Source organism: Notothenia rossii (genome assembly GCF_949606895.1).
Source record: "Notothenia rossii genome assembly, chromosome: 1".
NCBI classification, from domain to species: domain Eukaryota; kingdom Metazoa; phylum Chordata; class Actinopteri; order Perciformes; family Nototheniidae; genus Notothenia; species Notothenia rossii.
In genome coordinates this window covers 56,872,149-56,887,107 of record NC_136912.1, presented here as the reverse complement: position 1 = coordinate 56,887,107, position 14,959 = coordinate 56,872,149, and positions in this window count along the sequence as shown.

The window sequence follows — 14,959 nt, the reverse complement described above, 5'->3', positions numbered from 1 at the left end:
TGTTCAGATTTTGAAAACAGTAAGCTATTGGCAGTTCCAGTTTGCAATATGCCAGTTAATTATAGACAACTATCATTATATTACTTTGTTTCTGAAGAAAAACTAAAATGTGATGATTCTCACCCCTAGATTCCACCGGGTCCGTCTGCGCCGCGGCGTTCACATCGATCGCGGCCACTCTAGTCAATGGGTGCTATTCCACCGCGTTACGGCTAGAAGCGTCCCAGACAACACATCCTCACTCCCAGGTCGGCCCATGTTGACGTTATGTCAAGGTCCCCTGTGTCGTCTTTTTCCACAACACACACTCACTCAGTGGCGTTGCGCAATATTTCGGAGCTCCCCCGCAGGTCGGGCAATGGGGCCCCGCCCCCTCCCCTAAGTCAATAATAGAGTGACATGGGATAGACATCGCGGCAACTTTTTTAAATGTTTATTTTTTCAGGCATCTTTTGTAAACAGTATAGGTCAGTAGGAACTTTCTGTATAAAGATACATCTGATTTAAACAGTATAGGGTCAGTAGGAACTTTCTGTATAAAGACACATCTGATTTAAACAGTAGGGTCAGTAGGAACTTTCTGTATAATATACATCTGATTTAAACAGTAAGGTCAGTAGGAACTGTATAATAATATACATCTGATTTAAACATCATTGACAAATACAAACAAGTGGCTGTGTATTTTTTGTAACATGAAGGTATATTGTAGAACGTTATAGCCTATCATCATTGGAGTTCACACAACGGAACGGTTCACATATATATAACATTCTGTATAAAAGAAAAGTAGCCTACAAAAAACAAACAAATAAAACACATCCTATAGGCTACATAGAGGATGCAATCAGGAGCTGCTTTGTAGGCCTATTATTTTATACGAGCGCGTCTCCTGGCATTCTTCTGCGCAAAGTCCTGTATAACAGTCTTTAAATCTATACTGCGCGCGCGTCGGCTCTCAATACTAAGGACTGCTAACCCAGACAGTCTCTCTTGCGACATTGTGCTCCTCAAATATGTCTTTATTAATTTAAGTTTTGAGAAATATCTCTCAGCACTGGCAACAGTCACGGGTATAGTTAAAAACAATTTCAGTGCTGTGGCAACATCGGGGATACTTGGCAAAATGGACTGATTTTCAATGAGCAGGGTTTGTGCAAGGTCTTTGATTGTTCCACGCTCAATTTTCTTTATGGTAGGCCTAAGAGCATTACGGAGGGACAGGATCTGGAAAGCAAACTCGGCTGACAGGTCGTCTTTATACTGGCCTGATAAATCACTTGCGGACTCAGACAGATCCTTGTCTGTTGGGCGCAAAAGTTTGCGGGGAAGCAGAAAAGAAAATCGCTGTGCAACTTCGCTCATTCCAACAAATCAATTTTTGAGTTGGGCAACGACAATATCGATATTTGTATAAAATACCGCCACTCTAAAATGCTCCCCTGGGTCTTGGAGCCGCTGGTCCTCGCAAAGCTCTGAAAAATGCCTCTTTGTGCGCCTTGCGTGTCTGTCTTTGAAGAGACTGTGGACACCCCATGAGGATGCCAGTTCTTGCGCTTGCGCTTTTAAGCCATCAAACTCTCCTCGGAGTTGGGCAAGTGTATCGGTTGAGTTACCAAGCATTGCTGTCGCCTGTAAGAGTTCCACGTCTTTGCGCTGGAGAGCTTGGGACACAATGTTGACTGTTTCAAGGACCTTGCCCTCTATTACAGTCATTAAAACAAACTCAAAGCTCTCCATGGCCTTTTTCAAGCCAGTCGCCTCGGCACGTTCCTCGCTTTTTTTGGAGAGCAATTCTATCTTAGTTAGAGCTTGCATAATGTCAGCATAACGGAACCGCAATGATTGGACGGCGCCTTGTCTTGATGCCCATCGTGTCGGGCATAGTCTCTTCAGTGTAGGCTGGCCAGCCTTGGGCATTGAGAGGTGTGTTTCCAAAAGCTCCCATTGTTTGACGCTTCCACTAAAGAATACATATAGCCTTTCAACATTGTCGTAGAAGTCTTTTATCTCAGGTATATTTTGGCATGCGTCATTGAGTACAAGGTTTAAATTGTGCGCAGCACAATGAATGTACACTGCGTTGGGCTCTTTATCCCTTATGCGTTTTTGTACACCGGAGTAGACACCACTTATATTGCTAGCTCCGTTATATCCCTGTCCGCGGCACTTCCCAAGTAGTATCCCCTTTCTCTCCATCGATTCGAGAATTTCTCTCTCTAGACCTGCAGCAGTTTGGTCTGTGACTGCATGGAAGCCCAAAAAACTTTAGTTTATTTTCACCTCTGCAGGGTTTCCATTTTCATAATTTGCTATAGTAACATATCTGAACACTTGACTCAGTTGGTCTACTTTTGAAATTTCCTGGGTAGTATCCATTATAATCGAATAGAATTCTGCATTCTGTATGTCTGTAATGATTGTGTCCTGCACTTTTTTTCACTTCACTTCATTTCGTTTTGAGTTTGAGGATTTAGGTAGTTCACCTTCTTTTTGCTTTCAATAAGCCTTTGCAGAACTGGATCATAACGCGCCATAAGTTCTATGGTAGATAAGAAATTACCATTATCTATATCACCTATTTTCTCTCTGTGACCCCGGAAAGCAGAGTTGCGAGAGGCCAGTGTTAGTGCAACATCAGTTATTCTGGTTAGGACCTCGGTCCAAAACCCCACCTCTCTCTTAAACTCAGATGATATTTGCGCGTCAATGGTCAGATAATTTTTCCACGTATCATACACGACACATGCTGCCAAATGAGAGCGAGAGAATTTGTGTTCCTTAATCTTTTTAGAGAGACCCTACCAATAATTTATTCCTATTCTCCACGCTTGGTGGAGGTGATGGGCAGACGGTCTGTCACCGAACAGCCAGCACTGCTCACAGTAGGCCTACACCCAGTCCATAGATGGCGAGTAACATAAACACTTGCGCGGAATTCTACATCCAATTTTAGATGTTTTGTTATAGAACTCTTTTGAAAAGCACTTTCCCTTCCCATCCCTTTTGAATGGCCCTTCAGGCTTGCATGGCCCGTTATTCAGAATGTCCCGTTTAACATCATCGTCTTCTAAATCTACAGGGAATTTCCCCCTATCAGTAGGTTATTCAGTCACAGAGTTGTCGCTGGCCAACGTGTCCCTAGGGTGGGTGGGAGCTGCTGTCACTGTCGGGGCACGGCTAGCTGGCTGGGCAACCTTGGCTATGTCTGAACTGGCCTCGGAGGGGGCACAGCTGACTTCTTGCTGACCTGCAAAAATGAACGGATTAGATTCCAATTCCAATGTAACCTGTAGCATACTCTTACTGGTTATGGCGAATAAAACATTATATTATTCTAATGTCTAACCTGTCTCGAAGCGCGAGCCACGACTAGCTGGCTCGGCTGTAACGGGGCTGCTGGGCTGTCTGCCTGGACTCGGAGCTGACAGCCGGGGGCCGGGGGGGGTTGCTAGCGGTCTATCTGCAGTAACGTTAGAGTCTACGTCTACCTTTGCTGCCTGCCGGAACAATGACGTTATTTTAGGTAGTTTTGCCCTCTCCTGTTCAGCTTTCGCTCTCATTTTGCTTTTCTGAGCACCGCTTGGGTAGTGGCGCTTCATTTTTCATGTTTACCGGCAACGCAACTAATGAACGTTATTTATATGAGCAATGCTTCCCGCTTTGTTTTGAACGCTGCCCAGCCTGCCAATGAACATTAGTTATCAGCCGGCTAGCCCTATCGCAGGTCAGCAAATAATTATAATGATACACTGTTGTACTACTACAGGCAGCGTACACATGACGGGGACGGGGTGCCTAGCAACATAGCAGGGAGGGGAGGGCCCCGCCCTCTGCGCCCTGTTCCCGCGTTACGAAATCTAAGAGGATAGCCTACAGTGGGGGCGGGGCCCCCTAAGGTCCGGGGCTCCCCCACACTGCAGGGGATGCGGGGGCCTCCGCTACGCCACTGCACTCACTCCATAATCGTCCAGGAGCGACGTTTGGTCAGGGTCCCGTGGTGTGCAGTTGTGACGCTCCTAGGCTCCTTCAGCTTCATAAAGGGACGCAAATAGCTTTCAACTGATTGCAATGTATTCCCATCTGCGGTGGGATTTGACGCTTATGGAAGCACGGCATTCGTTTGTGTTGGCTGCCCTTAAAGGCAATGTGAGCGTCCATTCCCATTGGATAACGGAGAATTGTACACCCGGAAGTAAGTATTCCCCTTACTGTCGATTGATTTTACAATGATATCTGCACTACTCATCGACTAAAAAACACCAGATTATCCTTGTTAATTACACAACATTGATTGGTTTAAATTGTGTGCAATGCTTTTGTATTTTTCCCCTTCGATTCGGAGAAACAAATATTTTTTCGGAGTAAAGGATGGCAGAAGACACTACACTACCCAGAATCCCCAGCTATCGTTTAGGACTACACGTTGTGCTCTGTTTGACAAACCCCGTTTTTTTTCACCATTCATTCCAATGGCTGGCGTCTATGTCACGTGATCTTCAAATTTCTCCCTGCAGAAAAAAAAAACATGGCCGAACTTCGTTTTATTCTCGGTGTAAAATGCCTATTTTAAAGTTAGTTTGGCCATTAAAATGCGTTTTTATGTCATTTGATGCGAGAAATATGAGTTGTTATTTCAGATTATGTGTGCAGTGGATGTACATGATCTTTAGTTTGCTAGTTATTACGAAGATTACTTCAGGAAATTGCGTCCATAGAACGTTTTCATTGTTACCAAGGTGGTTGCTAGGGACACTGCTATCGATATTATTTCTGTTATGTTGTGTAACTGTTTAATGGTGTTATCTTTATTGCTACCCCCTTCCCCGTCAATGTTGGTCCGCAAACGTATTAGTTTAACAAAATCCGCATCTAAAGATACGTTATTTTCCCCTGTGCAATTCCAGTCTCACATCTCACATCACATCGTCATTAACAAATAGACCGAAAACATAAAAAAAAAAAATAATAATACTTTATTCCGAGTGTGCTTGCTTTTCTCTTTGAAAGTCATCACATAACGGCATTGTAACACACGGTTCGGCTGCATTAAATATTACATATCTACCGTAGTTCTCTATTTATAGAGCCCTGATGAGAAGACTTCTAGACAAACATGAGGAACTGCCGCCAACACTGAAAACGTGACGTGGATCATAAATATATCAGCAATTAAACTACATTTAACATTTATTTTCACACAATACGTCTCTTTGCAGGATCAACACTAATTCGGCTGACTTTTATATTTGATCCAATTGGTAGATAGGCTGTATTTACACCATAAAGGTGCACAGCTGATAGAAAAGGATACCTGGTGGTTAAAGCATGTTATTGAATTTCATTATTTTTATTATTAGATATTAATAGGATGCCTATAAAGTATATTCATTACTCGTTATTCTCTACTAATAGTTAATTAAAGACTGTATATAATGACTATTTTGCACATCCCTTTCAAGATTTCAAGATTTTCTAAGGTTTATTGACATATCATATTCACAAACGGTGTAGTTATGCAAGGAATGAAAAACTTGGGTCGCAGGTTCCTCAATAGTGCATTACAAGACATCTATCAATATTTTTGCATACCTCCAGCAATGTTAACTATGTTAAAGCACTTATTTTAACTGATATTATACATAATGTATTATACTCTTATAGGATGTATATAGATATTTCATCTCCGGCCTTGTCAGGTATTGAACAATCAATAAATAAAGAACACAGAATTATTAAATATAAAACACAGAATTTGTGTGATTATACTAAATGATTTACAAATAAACACCACATATTTACAACCGTTATACATGCTGATGTAACGCAAATGTTTCCAACTTGGGATCAATCAAGTATATCTTATCTTAAGATGATCGATGGCTACTGCCATATTTGCAAAATTTGCCTCTGAACCTTGACAAGTGCATGTTTTAGGCTTATCAATAAATGTAATGTAATGTAATGTTATCAATTAACAACAGGAGGGGTCACAAACATAAGACCAGCTGTTAAATAAAGCTCTTCTGACCTTAGCTGGCATGTGGGTATATATATTAAGCAATTTTCATCCATTTATTAATTATATGTTTTAAATTTGAGTGTTTCCTATCCCCTAAACCTCCAGGGATGTACACAGTATACTGGCAACTTCTTATTATGGGAAATACGAAAACGTCTTTTAAAACTACAACTCCCAGTAGAGACGTGCCATAGATAGAGAACATGTTGCGAAACACAATATCGATAGCAGCGTCCATAGCAACAAGTAAGAAGTAGTTAATAATAATAAAAGACATTAAGAAAAAGGCATTTTAAACAGTCATTAAAAAGAAACACAATCTACCTGCATTGCATTACTCTAAACGTGTAATAACGTGCTTTAACCAGTAGGTGGTTTGGGTTAAAAAGCTGTCAAGTTTACAGTGTTAACAAAATAAAATATACTGCTGTTTCTGGTTTAGTTTACGACGGATATATTTAGTTATTGTTTTGATATTTGTAACACAAGAGCGATGGGAAAAAAACCACAGCAACACAGAAAAGATGGTCTTAACATGACCCAGCGGTCTAGTAATTAATAAAAAACAATAATATCAAAACAAAATATTACTACTAACTTTATTGTGAAATTCAAACTGAACGGTAAAAGAATAGTTTCCGGTCTGAGCCCGATCTCTGTAGATAAATAAAAATAAAGAACTACGACAGATGTGTAATATATTTAATGCAGCCGAACCATTTATTACAATGCATTCATGTGATGACTTTCAAAGAGTAAAGCAAGCACTGCTGAATAAAGTATGATCTTATCTTTTACGCAACGTTTTTTTTCCTATGGAATGCAGTTGGAGGTCAACCAATCACAGAGCTTGAGAACTAATCAAGGGGTTTGTCAAACAGAGCACATGGTGTAGTCCAAACGATAGCTGGGGATTCTGGGTAGTGTAGTTTCCTCTGCCATCCTTTACTCCGAAAAAATATTTGTTTCTCCGAATCGAAGGGGAAAAATACAAAAGCATTGCACACAATTTAAACCAATCAAGGTTGTGTAATTAACAAGGATAATCTGGTGTTTTTTAGTTGATGAGTAGTGCAGATATCACTGTAAAATCAATCGACAGTAAGGGGAATACTTACTTCCGGTTGTACAATTCTCCGTTATCCAATGGGAATGGACGCTCACATTGCCTTTAAGGGCAGCCGACACAAACGAATGCCGTGCTTCCATGAGCGTCAAATCCCGCTGCAGATGGGAATACTTTGCAATCAGTTGAAAGCTATTTGCGTCCCTTTCAGTGGCGGCTGGTGGAAATTATTTTAGGTGGGGCTATTGTAATGGTGAATAAACCACACGGGGAATATTTTGAGAAATTACCCCTTAAATTAAATTGGCTACACTATTTCATCGTTGCTGTTGTATGATTGGTGTTTAGCTACGGTATTTAGCGTCTACAGCACCTCCGCTTTTAGGGTTGACGTAGACCCAAACGTCGCCCGGAGGTCCCCCGGTGTTGTTGCAGGAGCTGCTGCACTAGCTAACGCTCCATTAGCAAAACAAACGCTTATTTATTTTGCAAATGGTGCGGCGGGCTTCAAACACGTTCCCCTCCACTGGTTTCAACCAAGCGGCAAACTCTGGGGAACAGCCGGGACGCCAATACGGAAGTGCAACACACTGCAGTTCATACATGGGCCGCTAGGGACTGACTGCAGAAAGGAGCAATTTCCATAGACCCCATGTTAAAATGCCCAACTTTACAGCAGAAAAAAACATGTTTCTACCATAGACTGTATATATAAATGGACGTAGTGTCCGTGACGTCACCCATAGGATTCTGCAGAGTTGCAGAGAAGCCCTTAGTAGGCGGAGTCGGCCACTAACGGCTTGACAGCGACGTCAGAGTCTAATCCCGCCTGCTCCAAATAAGGGCAAAGAGGCGGAGCCGAGGCGGGACCTGCTGCCTCCAAACTGGAAGTAAACAGAGCTAGCTCAGGCTAAGAAGCTAAGCTAACATGAAATACGTGCATACCAAGTTACTGCTAACAGTGTAGTTCCCCTATATAAACGTTACATTCATAATCAAATGAGACAATCTGCAAGAGAATTAGATATGTTTTGTTATTCTTAATGCTTGTCATTCACACGTTAAGAAAAGACGGACTCCACCGCCCGGCCCCGGACCTAACGGAGCCGCAGTGGGCTAGCTCCGGGACGCCGGCTGGAGCTACCCCCTGCGGCTCCGTTAGCTCCGGCAGCCACCAGTGGGATAATTGGGTCCCCAATTAACATTTGCTCCCATTTAGCATTATGGGCGTCATAGCCATAGACTATAAAAGTCTTACCCAAGGCTGAATCATAAACTAAAATGTATATAGTATAAAGGGTTACGTCCTTAGCTGGCTAATAAGTAACAAGCTAAGCTTCCAAGCACACAAACACCTGCGAACGGGACATGTATAATATTATCATTTTAGACTTCTTGGAAGTTCTGTTAGTACATTCAAGCGCACAGCACAACATTTTAATTGTCTGGTATTTGTAACAATATTCCCAAAAAGGCACAATCACCACGAACACGGCTAAAGCTAAAGGGTCAAGTACTGCAGTTTGAGGCACTTCCGCATTGGCGTCCCGGCTCTTCCCCAGAGTTTGCCGCTTGGTTTCTACCATAGACTGTATATATAAATGGACGTAGGTTCCGTGACGTCACCCATAGGATTCTGCAGTTGCCGAGAAGCCCTTAGTAGGCGGAGTCGGCCACTAACGGCTCGACAGTGACGTCAGAGTTCAACTCCCGCCTTCTCCAGCCTGCTCCAAATAAGGGCAAAGAGGCGGAGCCGAGGCTGGACCTCTTGCCACCGAGCTGAAAGTTCCAGAGCTAGCTGAAGCTACCAAGCTAAGCTAACATGCTCCCCATCTGCACACTGCCGTGGTATTTGACGTTTCTAAGGTAAGCGGACATGAAACTATTCAGCAAAACTATAAATAATAATCTAAGTTTATTAGTTTTTAACATAATACTTCAGAATCTTAAAATCCCTTAACGTTTGTATGCAATTGTGCTAAATTCAACACTGGAATCAAGCAAATATTAATATGTTTGCATGACATTAGTTATTTATATTTTGATATCACTTAACTATACGTTTAATACATTTAAGTCAAGCTAAGGTACATTTCATGATAGGTAGTTCTTACCTGTGAGGCCTCCTCCAAAAAGCATAATAACCAGACTGTATCATTAAAACTAAGTACCAGTTCTAGATCCTTGACTTTAGACAAACAATTCAAAAGACAACTTGTATTTAAAGACCAATCTTTATTTGAATGTGCCTCTTAACCTGATATATTAGTTATACAGTAATAGTATTGACAATCTAAAAAAATAGAGCAACTCAACAGTCAACTTTATGTTTCTTATTGTCTAAAGCATTTGTTATTTTCATTTTCCCCCTCTCATATTCAGTGTGGACGGATTGAGACAGCGTGGTGTCCAGAAAGCTGCAGAGACTTCAGGGAGAAACCTCCGTGTGATGGACGTCCTGTCTGTTGGTTTGGAGAGGACTGAGGGTCTTTCCTCTGTGAGGAGGTCCAGGCCTGATGGAGGAGCCCATGCTGGGCAAAGCTGATACCAACTGCACAGGACTAGTCTGTCACTTTATTTGACTAAATGTGTTTACTTATACATTTAATAGGTTTACACCTTCTGTCCATATGTGCTTTTTATTTAAAACATGTTTGATTACATTTTGGTTCACATTTCAATAAATTGTATTTGCAGTCCTTTTGTCCATTATTCTTACTGTAGATTGGCCCCATTTATTTGTGACGTTGCAAACTCTGCGGTACAAGGCACAAGTGATGTGAAGCTCATAAAGCGAGGCAAATAGAAATAATCAGCTGATGGAGTGTAGATGTGGAAATAGGTGCATTCGATCAGCTGACTGTTTTTACAATAAAAGTAGTTTCTTAGTGTACTGGTCTTAAAATCTCATAGCATCAGCTTGTAATTTTCCTCTTGGATGTTCTTCTTGACCCTCAGAGAAGGAGAACATGTCGTGTCTTTCAGGCATGTCCTTTCCTAACAAAAATTACAGGAAACAAAACATATTATTGCAGAACAAGTGTGTTATTTATGAAAGCGGTGTGTTTGTGTGTTTAGGGGCTGGAGATATAATTATTTTGTAATTGTAATGTTTTTTTTTTATTTCAACAGTGAGCTACAAAGACAATCAGATTATGAATGAAAAGTATGAAGTTCATTAACATTGAAATATATGTTATTATCAAAATAATATTTAACTGTTATCAAAACGTAGTGCAACTGTAGAAGCTTGCTCTGTTGTCTCACTGAAAGAATAAATTTTACCACGTTTTTTACAGACAATGTTGAGAGATAAATAGTAGCAGTTCTCACTATGTGTTAAATATCTTTGCCTTTAATACATTAAATTAGAAAGCTGACAAAATCATATTGCTTGTTAACATCTAAAACAAAACTCAACTTAACTGATGTGTAGGTGATCTAGTATTTAGTATTGTTTAATGGAATGTATATCAGTGTATTAAAGTCAATACTTCATTTATTTAAACCAATATCTTTCTTGATTCTTTGTACAGTATGAAAAAAAGAGTCTTTGTACCTGAACTGAAGTTCACTGCCGTGAGGAGTCCAGTTCTGCCTCTCACTCTCTGGTCCAGCCTGTCTGCATCACCTGGACACCTAAACAAACAGATGTAAAGTACCATGTGTACAAACAATATAACTGATTCTCTTCTGTTGAACCTGTTAGATTGTGTATTGTCCGAGTCAGGGTCCTTTTTAGTTTACTGTAACTTTGGAAGTTGTGTTACCAATGCTTACTGTTTATTTAATACCCATTTGGTAATGCAATTCATAAAAACAACAAGGGGTTCGTTCTTCAGATGACTGTGAGTTAACGTGTAAGCTCAATAATGAACTCCAGCTCAACCAACCCTATTGTAATATCTATATATAAGTAATCATCTTGAAATATGACATTAATAATTTTAATATGCAATGCATTGCGATGCAGAGGGCTTCATACTCCACTAGCAATGAAACAATGAAACCTCACCTGCTGGTTGCCCGATCGGGCAATCTATTATGCCAGTATCGTGCAGCTCGCGGATCCAGTAATGAGTGACCCGACAGTAAAACGAAACATATCTATAACTAGTTACGGTAGTTTGAGAGGTAATTAAAATAGCTACGTGTGATATTCTAACCTGAAGTGTGTGTTTTGTCCGCTCACCGCTGCATGTGATCATGCAGAGCTGCGTGTCGACTCGTCAGCAGCAGCTGATCTCTCTCTCCCGTCAGATTAGACTTCACTCGCGTTTATGTCCATATTGATCAGATCTAGCTAGTGATATGACTACCTGCTTATTAAAAGACACCTAAACAATAAGTGTCGCTATGCAACTGGTTGAGGCCACAAAGTATAGCGCAGCATTATGCATTTGTTTACATGCCCACCGGAACCCAGAGGCATTACCAACAGATCAACGCACAATCAACCCATACAGGACATCTCTTTCTCCACATTAAGTGTTAGACATTAGAATTGACTATTCTTGTCTGTCACATACTCTTCTTGTCTGTCACATAAGTGGCGCAAATGAAGCGGTATTGCGCTAAAGGGAAATTATTTTGACGGAAGAGATTTAGATTTGCCGGCTCTGACGTCGCCATTTTGTGTGCTTCGCGGATGCGATCGGCTCCTCTGGACTGCTGCTCGGGTCTGCTCGTTCAGCTTCCGGATGAGGAGGCATTAGTTCGACCAACTTACAGTCGATAACATTACAAACATTTTTAACAGGGGCCATAATAGTGTAAATAATGTTTGTTTTGGCAGTTACAACTGAATGTAATGTTTTCTACTTTTTTACATCTGGGAAGACATTTGCCTTCATCAGATGGAAAGTGTCTTGTCCAACAACTTAAGTATTTCTCATAGCTATGCAGGGCATGCAAGCGAGCAAACACAAACAACAACAAACAAACAAGTGAAATGAAGAATAAAATTGAAATTGTACAATATAATATTGTGCTGGTTCATCTTATAATTCAGTCGAGAGAATGCCCCAGACAGCATCTAAGACCTGCAAAAATCTACATTTTTTAGGGGGAGGCCCCCCAAACCCTTCGTGCCATTTCGTCCGCGCGCATTTTTCAGGGCAATCTCTATTGGGCTCAGGGCCATCTGTAAATTAGCTTAGATGGCCCACAGGGCCATCTCCCAAAATCCTTAATGTCATGCACTGAAATCATTAACACATAAATAAGTTCTCGAATTTCACTGACCGCAAAACCGCATTCATGCACCGTCTGTTTCAACCGTCACAATAGTCCGACATATAAGCATGAAGAACAAACAAACACGGCCGGGGGCAAGTTGTGTTCCCTGGATGAACTGACCAGGCAGAGTCCCTGTAGCTAGCTTCACGGAGCAGCTAGCAGAGAGACAAAAAGCTAGCAGTAGCAGTCACTTCACAGAGCCGTCACTCAATGTGACCACGCCCTAATTTATACAAAAACTTTAAGACCTAATATAAATAAAAGGGTCGTCTTAGAAAACAATTCACTCACAGATCCATAATCATGAAGGTGGAATCTAACTATATTCATAATAATAGTTATTGCATGCATGGGTAGAAACATGTTTTTTTCTGCTGTAAAGTTGGGCAGTTTAACATGGGGGTCTATGGAAATTGCTCCTTTCTGCAGTCAGTCCCTATCGGCCAATATATGAAGTGCAGTGTGTGTCACTTCCAGATTGGCGTCCCGGCTCTTCCACAGAGTTTGCCGCTTGGTTTCTACCCATGGATGCAATAAATACTATTATCGATATAGTTAGATTCCACCTTCATGATTATGAATCTGTGAGTGAATTGTTTTCTAACACAACCCTTTTATTTATATTAGGTCTTAAAGTTTTAGCATAAATTAGGGCGTGGTCACTTTGATGGACAGGCACACGCCTCACTGTCAGCTAACAGCAACTTGTCCACTCTGCTAGGCTACAACCATAGAGGCTACAACGTTAGTTAGTCATAGTACTGTACTTGACCCTTTAGCTTTAGCCGTGTTCGTGGTGATTGTGCCTTTTAGGGAATATTGTTACAAATACCAGACAATTAAAATGTCGTGCTGTGCGCTTGAATGTACTAACATAACTTCCAAGAAGTCTAAAATGATAATATTATACATGTTAATCCCGTTTGCAGGTGTTTGTGTGCTTGGTAGCTTAGCTTGTTACTTATTAGCCAGCTAAGGACGTAACCCTTTATACATACATATACATTTTAGATTATGATTCAGCCTTGGGTAAGACTTTTATAGTCTATGGCTATGACGCCCATAATGCTAAACGGGAGCAAATGTTAATAGGGGACCCAATTATCCCAGTGGTGGCCACCGGAGCTAACGGAGCCGCAGGGGGCTAGCTCCAGCCGGCGTCCAGGAGCTAGCCCACTGTGTCTCCGTTAGGTCCGGTCCGTCGTTATAACTGGAGATCAAGGAATGCAGCGAAACGCAGACTTGGTTCGCCTGCTGTAGTATTAGCTAAATAAATTACGTTGAACAAGGCTTATTAAGCTGAACATTGCCACAATTGTTCTGCTATGTATCGGTACTTCTTTTCTTAACGTGTGAATGACAAGCATTAAAAATAAAAAAATATAACTAATTCTCTTGCAGATTGTCTCATTTGATTATGAATGTAATGTTTATATAGGGGAACTACACTGTTAGCAGTAACTTGGGATGCATGTATTTCATGTTAGCTTAGCTTCTTAGCCTGAGCTAGCTCTGTTTACTTCCAGTTCGGAGGCAGCAGGTCCCGCCTCGGCTCCGCCTCTTTGCCCTTATTTGGAGCAGGCGGGATTAGACTCTGACGTCGCTGTCAAGCCGTTAGTGGCCGACTCCGCCTACTAGGGGCTTCTCGACAACTCTGCAGAATCCTATGGGTGACGTCACGGACACTACGTCCATTTATATATACAGTCTATGGTTTCAACCAAGCACTAAATTAGATGTTTTCTAACCAAATACGGTTGAACTGACACTTCCCCATATTAATTTGTAAGTAGATTCTAAGATACATGAGTTTGTGACTGCCGCAAGCTGAAGCTTGGTTGCTAGGTTACTAGCTGGGTGTTCTCCAATAAGGGGCCGGGGGAAAAAAAGTTAGTGATTACTGGTTCCATGTTGATTTAATTCAATACAAATTGTTGGGGGGAACTGAAAGGTACGGTGAAACCGTACTGGTTACTTTGCAGCCCGGACATTTTCCCCAAAACACATTTAGACGCTGTCGCAACACAGAAGTACCTTTCAGATCCGATCATTTTGAAGACCTTCTAAATCATATTTAAGACCTTTCTTATTTTTTGGTCATATTTAAGACCTTTTTAAGGCCTTACATTCAGATTATCAAATGTAAGACTTTTTAAGACCCCGCGGGAATCCTGAGAAGACTAAATACGAACATTATATGCAGACACAGACGTGGTTCAGAAACACAGAAATATTAGAAAACAGACCATTAAGGCAAAACATCTAGTTTGATGGATGCTGTCAGAACTCAACTACAATAATATGTGTGTGTGTGTGTGTGTATGTGTGTGTGTGTGTGTGTGTGTGAGTGTGAGTGTGAGTGTGTGTGTGTGTGTGTGTGTGTGTGTGTGTGTGTGTGTGTGTGTGTGTGTGTGTGTGTGTGTGTATGTGTGTGTGTTTATTTAGCACGGGCACATAGTATCTGTCCCCGGCTGTTTGAAGAGCAAGCATGGGAAACAAAAGACAGTGTTTACCTCTTTTCATCCAGCTAGTCACACACACAGTTACAATCACACTCCCAGTAATTGACATAATTAATAGATAGTTTAGCTTCTCACCATCATTTGCTGTGGCCCACTGATGTTAACGATCGT